The sequence below is a fragment of the Ambystoma mexicanum genome, chromosome 12 (genome assembly GCF_040938575.1).
Source record: "Ambystoma mexicanum isolate Mex_15411 chromosome 12, UKY_AmexF1_1, whole genome shotgun sequence".
Lineage (NCBI taxonomy): Eukaryota > Metazoa > Chordata > Amphibia > Caudata > Ambystomatidae > Ambystoma > Ambystoma mexicanum.
The window spans coordinates 1,012,850,932-1,012,859,040 of NC_090936.1; the positions used below are offsets into that span (position 1 = coordinate 1,012,850,932).

Consider the following 8,109-nt stretch of genomic DNA (forward strand, 5'->3'; position numbering starts at 1 on the left):
AGAAACCAATACTCCGAAGAATCAGGATCCTGTAGTCTGTAAGAAATCGACCTAAATGATCTCTCACCATGCCTATTGAAGAAATACAGCATCTTATCATCAAATCTTCAAGATCCAGAGCCTCTGGCCCAAACAGCCTTACAAACGATCCAACAACCTGGTCTAAGATTTTGCATGGTCTCTTTGAAAATATTCTACACACCACATCCCTGCCCGACTCGTGGAAGCATGCCATCATCATCCCCATATACAACAAAGGTGACAGAATGGACCCCATAAATTATCGTCCCATAGCTCTCTTAGACTGTGATAGTAAAACCTTTGCAGATCTTGTGCTAAAAGATTGTGAAACATGGGCCGACAGTAAATCAATTCTTGCCAAGCAACAAACTGGCTTCCGCAAAGGACTTTCCACCACACTAAGGCCCTGATTCATGGAATTATTTTTGTGTACAAATGGGATTGCATGTCATTCTGCCCGCAAATCCCCATTCATCAAACAGGAATTTGCGGACAGAATGGCTCTTAAATCCCCGTTTTACACGCAAATCATTCCATGAATCAGGGCCTTAATGGTCCAATTATCTATACCATCAATGATCAAAGCGCATACAATAAATCCAAGCCTGCTTACATAGCACTACTTGATTTAACAAAAGCCTTTGACTTAGTCAACAGGGCCAAATTGTGGGTAAAATTTAAGATATGGTGTGTGTATCCCTGAAGGACTGCTCGCTATTCTAAAAGGCCTCCACCAGCACACCCGTAATTCAAATTAGATTACATTTAAATGGAGAATTATCTCCAGATATACCCACTGCAAATGAGACAGGGATGTATTTTAGCGGCGTTTGTATTTTTATTTTTATTTTATTTTTTAGCCTACAGCACCTGGTATTCCCAGGCAGTTTCCCATCCAGTTACTAACTAGGCCCGACACTGCTTAGCTTCTGGGATCAGACGAGATCGGGTGCATTCAGTGTGGTGTGGCCGGCTTTTCTTTTCAATCTATACCTAGCAGATCTTGCAAGCTTCCTGCTTGCACACACGCTTGCATGTCCTAAAATAGGAAAATGTCCTTCTGTCAAGAATGGCACTCTGTCAAGAGTGGCACAGGGTACCCAAGTAGGGTTTGGGTGGCTGTTCTGAGGTAAGGTAGCAGATAAGCACACACAGCAGGAAGTTCAACAAGAAAGAAGAGTAGGAAACAGTAGCTGTGAGCCAAAAGGGGCAAAAGATACAAAGGTACAAACAAACTGGATTCCCTCTTGGGGTGTATGCTGAAATGGGAAAGAGTGTTCCACGAACCTTAGGAAACTCCAGCCTTCTGCACAGATTGCTATAACAGAGGCCCACACTGTATGCTCATGGCTGGGAACAACAGCAGTGGGTGTCTGTAACACTGAAAACGCGACAAAGGAAGGGGCAGAGGTTGCCTGCCGGAAACCAACAGCCAAGCTCTGTACAAAGGGATTACATAAGACACATGAGAAGACAAGAACAGAAATATCCAGCGAAAAGGAAGTCAATGAGCAATCTAGCAGAAGGAAATGAAGGAAAGGCAGTTAGACTGAAATAGATAACCTAAGGTGGAGTACAGAGGACTCAAGGAAGAGAACAAGGAGCAGCAGTCAGGAAAACAGAAGGCTGCAAAATAGGAAACAGGTCTGCAGTCAAGAGTGGCACGAGGTGCAGGCAAACTGTATTGGACTGCGGAGGACTGTAGTAGACTGAAAGGCAGGGAGTCCAGAAGAACAGGACAGAGAGAGATTAGTAGTAGGCGACAGACAGAGAGCCCAAAAGAATAGGGCCGCTAGGTAGGGAGCCCAGAGGAGCAGGGCTGTAGGCAGCAAAGAGGTGCAGGCTGCAAGGTAGGGAGCCCAGGGAACAAGGGCTTGGAGACAGCAGAAGGCTGCAAGCTGCACGGTAGGGTGCCCAGAGGACAAGGGCTGTAGGCAGCCGGAGTGAGGCAGGCTGCAGGGCAGGGAGCCCAGAGGACAAGGACGGTAGGCAGCCAGAGTGAGGCAGGCTGCAGGGCAGGGAGCCCAGAGGACAAGGATTGTAGGCAGCCGGAGTGAGGCAGGCTGCAAGGCGGGCTGCAGAGGACTAGGACTGTAGGCAGCCGGAGTGAGGTAGGCTGCAGGGCAGGGAGCCCAGAGGACAAGGACTGTAGGCAGCCGGAGTGAGGCAGGCTGCAGGGCAAGGAGCCCAGAGGAGCAGGGAAGCAAGGAGTGAGCCCAGAGGAGCAGGGCCGCTGACAGTAGAGGCTGCAGAGGACTGTAATAGGCTGCAAGGCAGGAAGCCCAGAGGACAAGGGCTGTAGGTAGAAGGTAGCGGAGCGTGATCGGCTGCAAGGCAGGGAGCCCGGAAAGGGCATTGGAACAAAACAGGATAATGCAGCAACAGGAACAGCATACAAAGTAAAGGGTCAAGGCAAATAGGAGCGGGGAGAACACTGTGCTCCTGCAGGCAGCTGCTTATATACAGCCCTGCCCTGTTCTGAGGCAGGCTAATTGACAGCACCTGTAGCAGCAAACCTGAAGACAATCTGCCTTCTCCCTCTCTGGTCCTGAGCAGGTGGAAGCAGCACTGGCCGCTAGGGCTTCTGGGGATTGTGGTCCCAATAATGATGAATGAGAATAGCCAGGAATTGAGGACTGCAGCCAGGTGCATTATGGTAAATGTAGTTAATTGAATAAAATAAGAAAGAACCAAAGTTGAGCAAATGGAAATAAAAGACCAAAGTGTGAAAAGGAGTTGTTCAAGGAGTATTAGGAGGATAAACGAGTACCAAGTAGTCCATGATGGTTGCCAATGCGTGCGCCAGCGGCGCGGGCATGACACCTTCTCCCTTCTCAGTTTATGCCGATGATATCACCCTCATCGACCATACCCCTATCGGGCTTCAACATCTAATAAAGGCAATGGAACAATATGCTGGTATACATGAATTAGTAATCAACCCAAGTAAATCAAATGTAATGATTTTAGGATCACAATTAAATCATAAAAAGTCACACAAATGGTGTATGAACAATCAACCTGTAGTAAAAAAAATAAGGTATCTTGGATTTCATCTGAAAACAACTAAGTCGCTAAAAGAACTGACCAATGAATTAGAGAGTAAGACCACTCAATACGTAAGTCAACTAAAAAAACTGCTCATCTCTTTGTGCAGATTTTCAATTATACCCTTGCTAAAATTTTACAAGGGAAAAGTAATCCAGCCAATTTTATATGGAATGGAACTCAATCCGAATGCCTGCCAATTCCACTGAGCCCTCCTTGAAGGTCGATTGTGGGAAAAAATGCTGTCACTTCCCATGTCCCTAACAACAGCTCGTCTTAGATACGAAGTGGGACTACACTCCCTCCAATCACAATTTGATTGGAAAGTCCTTGTCATGTACCATCGGACTCGTCCCTTCTGGACTTCCTGGTCCCTGACCCATAGAGGCTTGCACTCAGCAATACTCCCAACATGGCCACCGAACACGGAACTTGTGTAACAGTTTCCGTGTCGTATGCATCACGTTCTATAAAGTAGACACACCCCTGCGGCTCTGCGCATCTCAACGCTACCGCTTACTGTGGCTAGACGTGTGCTGCCGTAGTTCGCTCTCACTTACTTCTTGTTTCCTGGTTCCTGGTCCCCAACTGTTACCTCCACATTCCTCCCTTCCCTTGCCCTCACTTCATCCCGGACCTCCGAGTACTTGCTGCTGAGTGTACGCTTCGCTATTTCCAGGACTTCCCGGGCATTCTGAACAATCCAGGACTCGGACACTGAACGCACGCTGGACCCAGAGGACATTTGCACAGGGTTATACAAGACCTGCACTGTACGCAGGAAGACTGCATCAAAGAAAGAACACAGACAGGTGAGAAGGGGGAAACCTGTGACAGATTGAGACACCAACAAACCGACACTGACACGGAGGCGGCAGTCCAAGTCCTCATGCGCGGCATGCAGGATGCAGGAGTTAACAACACAAGTTCAGAATCTCAAAGCCGAGAATGCCGCATTAAAACAACTAGTCCTGTCACGGGATTCCGCGACCAAGGAAAGTGTATTGCTGGGCAGAGTAGTGGATAAATTAGTTGGTTCATCCAAAAGCCTTCGCGGATTCCTTGATTCGCATTTAGTCCACTTTACCTATAAGCCCTATTACTTCTCTAACCCCAGGGCAAAGGTGGGCTTTATGATTTCGCATCTTTCCGGAATGTGCTAACTTGGGGTACGCCCTTGGTTATTTCTGGAGATGCCCTCCTGGATGACTATGATGGGTTCGTACAGGCTCTAAAGGCCATGTTTGACACCCAGAACAGGTCTACAGTGCCCAGGAACGACTACAGGATTTCCAACAAGGATCCCAGGATATGCTGACCTATGTGACACGCTTTAAGCAACTGGCCAAGGACGCAGATTGGTCCCCGGAGGCCTCCTTTACCCTTTTTTGAAGAGGATTGAATGAGGAAATAAAATGAGCTAGCTAGGGTAGCTCACCCAGGTTCCTTCCAGGCTCTTATGGATCTCTCTTTACAAATAGACTTCCGTATCCAGGAAAGGAAGGCGGAAAAGAAGAAGACTAAAGTGCCTTGTCAAAAGGCCTCCATAGAACCTTCCTCTAAACCTGAGCCCACTCCTGCCCCCACTACAGAACCAGAACCTATGCAATTGGGGGCCTTCTGTGGACTCATATCCCCGTAAGAAAGAATGCAACGGATTCACACTGGGCTGTGTATGTATTGTGCCTCAGATAAACATCTTGTGAGGGCATGTCCCTTAGCTCTTCCACGGCGTTCGGGAAACGCCAGCTCCCGATCCTAGATGGAGCACAGCTTCGGGAGAGAGATGTTTACTCCACTTCTATTCCATCCTTGAACTCTCCTGGATTAAGCAATCTTGTGATTTTGCAGGCCTTTCTATCGCCATCCAAGAAAGTAACTTACCCCATTTTGGCATTGGTGGATTGTGGGGCCATGGGGATATTTATAGATCAAGATTGGGTCACTACCCACCACATTCCATATGAGACTCGAGGCATAATGCAGCCTGTAGAAGCTATCGATGGAAGACCCCTCTCTTCAGGACCCATCACCTTACAAACCAAAGAGATCCAGCTCTCCATAAACCATCATCGAGAGGTTATCAAATTTGACACCATAAAGTCTGCCCATTATCCAATGATACTGGGTATGCCTTGGTTGCAGAAGCACAACCCATACATCAACTGGGCAGCAGGATCCTTGTTTCTTGGTTTCAAACATTATATGTCTCATTGTCTATCCCTGGATTCCTCATCAACATCCCCAGAAAGTGCGCCGACAAAACAGCAAGGCCCATTCACAGTCTCAAATATTATCCAGGTTCCTCGGGCCTATCAGGATTATACTGATGTGTTTTCAACTGCTACTGTTCAGTCTCTACCCCCTCACAGACCTGAAGACTGTGCTATTGATACTGAACCTTCAGCAGTGATTCCTTTTGGAAGGATGTTCATACTATCCGAGCCAGAGAAAAAGGCTCTCCGAGAATACTTGGATACCAACCTAGAAAATGGCCCCATACGATCATCCAAATCTCCAGCGGGAGCTTCGTTGTTTTTTGTTCCCAAGAAAGATACCAAGGAGCTTAGGCCTTGTCTTGATTATCGTGGTTTAAACCAATGTACCCTCAAAGGCCGCTACCCGTTACCCTTAATCTCGGATATCCTGGAAGCGGTGAGAGGAGCTGAAGTCTTCACGAAATTGGATCTCAGGGGTGCCTACCATCTAATCCGTGTAAAGGAGGGTGACGAATGGAAAACAGCCTTTAGAACACCCTTTGGACATTTTGAATACCTGCTTATGCCCTTCAGACTCGCCAATGCCCCGGCGGTCTTCCAATGTTTCATGGACGGGGTGTCCTCCGATATGCTGTTCCTCTTCGTCATAGTTTACCTGGATGATATTCTGATATACTCCAAGGACCATCTCAAGCATGAAGAGCATGTTAAGGCAGTCCTACAGTGGTTACGTGAACATAAACTCCTGGCTAAACCCAAGAAATGCCTTTTCCATGTCTCTACTGTTCACTATCTAGGATTTGTCCTTAGTCCAGAAGGAATCGGGATGGATCACTCAAAGGTAAAAGCCATACTATCCTGGCCAGTCCCAACCACCGTGAAACAGATTCAATCCTTCCTGGGGCTTGCAAACTTTTGCCGGAAATTCATACCTTCCTTCTCTGAGATAGTTCAACCGATCATTACACTGTTGAAGAAGGATACTCCCTTTCTTTGGTCAGCAGCCCAAGATAAAGCCTTCCAACAATTGAAATCGGAGTTTGCACAAGCTCCCATCTTGGCTCAACCCGGCATTGATCGACCTTTCATAGTGGAGGCGGATGCCTCCAACTACGCCATCAGAGCAGTTCTCAAGCAGGAACTCGAGGGCAAGTTAGAACATCCCATCGCTTATCTCTCGCAAACTCTAACTCCCAGCGAGACTCATTACTCTGTCCTGGAAAAGGAACTGTTACCAACCGTCAAGCCTTTACCGAATGGCGTCATCTACTCTTGGGGGCAAAACATCCTGTTCAGGTCCGTACAAACCATCAGAATCTTCAAGTTCTGCAATCCCTGAAATGTAGGAATAGTCGTCAAGCCCGCTGGGCCTTCTTCTTCACACAGTATCAGTTCCAAATACAACATGTCCCTGGAACTCACAACATAATTGCTGATGCCTTATCCCGACGTCCCGACTATGAAACTCTTGAAGATCGAAATCCTGAAAATCAGCCTCCTGGAAGACATTCAAATGCAAACCCAGTCCTCTGAGATCTGGAAGGAATTTACTGGAAAGAACCGATGGAATCGTAAACAAAGGATGGGTATTTATTCAAGGATAATGGCCTGGTTATCCCCACACAAAGACCGCGACAAAGGATCATGAACCTCTGCCACGATACCCTTCATTCAGGACATTGTGGCATCATCAACACACTCTGTTTGATACAAAGACAATTTTGGTGGCCACAAATGAAAGTTGATGTCCAACGATACATCCAAGCCTGTGCAATCTGCAATCAAAACAAGCATGACAACAAGAGACTGACAGGTCTCCTACTCCAACCAACACTACCAACAAGGCCCTGGGAATTCATTGCTACAGACTTTATTGTGGAATTGCCACCTTCCAGGGGATACACAAATATCATGGTTACCATTGATTTATTCACCCACATGGCTCATTTTACACCTTTATATAAACTACCATCTTCATCAGAACTTGCTGGAATCTTCCTGGAACACATATTCCGACTTCATGGGCTCCCTTCCAAAATCATATCAGACAGGGGACCTCAATATGTATCTCAATTCTGGAAACACCTATGCCGTATACTAGGAATCCAACGTGCCCTTTCCTCGGGTTATCATCCACAGACCAATGGAGCTACTGAACGCGTGAACCAAACCCTGGAACAATATCTTCGCTGTTTCACCACCAAGGTCCAGGACGATTGGTCACTCTTAATACCTGTGGCTGAATTCATCTATAACAATTTGGATCACTCGGCTGTCAAAACCAGCCCTTTTTTCTGTAGCCATGGGTTCCATCCTTCGGTTCTACCATCCTTGCTCCCACATCCTACACCAGTACCTACACTCGACTCCTGGATTGAAAACCTCATCAACGTACACAAGCAAGCCAAAGAACACCTCGAAAAGGCCCGAGCTACTACCAAGCTCTATGCAGACTCCAAAAGAAGACCAGGGCCTTCCTATGCAGTAGGTGATAAGGTCTGGCTATCCTCGAAAGTACTGCCTGAGCATTTACAACCAAATAAGTTGGCCCCCCGGTACTATGGTCCCTTGTCCATAAAGGAAATTATTAACCCAGTGGCCTTCCGACTCAAACTACCAGACTCCTGGAAGAGGGTCCACCCAGTGTTTAACACGTCTCTACTAAAACCATACGTCCAGTCCTCCAGGACTGTTCCAAGGCCTACCCCTGTCATTGTCAATGACCAGCTCGAATAGGAAGTGTCCAGAATATGTGACTCCAGGTACAGACGTGGTCAGCTACAATATCTGGTCGAATGGAAGGGGTACCCTCCCAGTGAAC

The 8,109-nt window shown here is 47.2% G+C and overlaps 1 pseudogene; it reads right to left on the reverse strand.

The window, feature by feature from the left end:
* Window positions 1–879: 879 nt before the first annotated feature.
* On the reverse strand, window positions 880–995 carry LOC138514894 (5S ribosomal RNA; annotated as a pseudogene).
* Between the last annotated feature and the right edge of the window lie 7,114 nt (window positions 996–8,109).